The sequence below is a fragment of the Leiobunum rupestre genome, chromosome 3 (genome assembly GCF_980474605.1).
Source record: "Leiobunum rupestre chromosome 3, qqLeiRupe1.1.hap1, whole genome shotgun sequence".
NCBI classification, from domain to species: Eukaryota; Metazoa; Arthropoda; class Arachnida; order Opiliones; family Sclerosomatidae; genus Leiobunum; species Leiobunum rupestre.
Window position 1 is genome coordinate 60,197,723 of NC_143386.1, and position 1,226 is coordinate 60,198,948.

Sequence of the window (1,226 nt, forward strand, 5' to 3'; positions counted from 1 at the left end):
TTAAGTTAAGTGCTTTGTTATTAAAGGCATTCTGACGTTTCCCTATAAAATTTAACCGGCCTTTGATTAGATGTTAATTGTAATTCTTAATTTTCCAGGTGTTGGTCGTTTTGGCAACTCTAATGCACAGCGCTTCAACTACTTTTGGGAAACTTGGCTATGGTAGAGGAGGATACGGCAAATTTGGCGCCGGGTACGGTGCATATGGCGCCGGGTACGGTGCATATGGCGCCGGGTACGGAGGATATAGCGGTGGCTACGGAGGCTATGGCGCCGGGTACGGAGGATATGGCGGTGGCTACGGAGGCTATGGCGCTGGGTACGGAGGATATGGAGGAGGTGGCGCCGGGTACGGAGGATATGGAGGAGGTGGCACTGGGTACGGAGGATATGGAGGAGGTGGCGCTGGGTACGGAGGATATGGCGCCGGGTACGGAGGATATCGCGGTGGTTACTTAGGATATGGCGCCGGGTACGGAGGATATGGCGCCGGTTACGGAGGATATAATTAATCCAGTTAAACCGTTTGTAAATTTTTACTTAAACTTAACGTTGTAAATTTTTAAGCAATAAATATCAATATTAAATTAAAAATATTTTATTTGGAAAAAATCGTACCAAATTCTTAGTTAGCAGTTAGTCTATATTTCTAAACAAGTTCATGTACCAATATCATTTGAAGCTCATATCTTTAGAAATTTAAAATTTATTTGTGCTATTTCAAACTAATTTAATATTTTTCGGAAGTTTGAGGGGAATTTAGCAAATACCATCATCTCATTGTTCTGAAAATAAAAGGGAAAATTTCCCCAGATATAAATGATTAGAGATAAAAGCTATGTAAAGTTATTGTAATGTTTGCGAAAATACGTTGTCAAATTTAACCATAAAAGACCAAGGTTGCAGTCCTCTCAACGCCGTCAACGGTCGACTAGCCACAAGTTCAAAGTCACCGAACGCTAGGGACAAATAACATTGCCTTTCACGTTCAAAATAAATGAAATACTTATTCTACCTTGACAGCGAAAGAAACTCTATCGAATCGGATGACATATAATTTTCCGGTTAAAAGTGATATTCTCTTTAATTTAGCGTACCATTTGGGGTTTTCGTCGTAGGCAAGCAGGTTTTTTTCTGATTGTCTGGTGTTTATGCTATTATTACGCAACTATTAAATAGACAATGATAGTATATTACGAGGGTGGCAGAAACTGTTTGGGTACAAA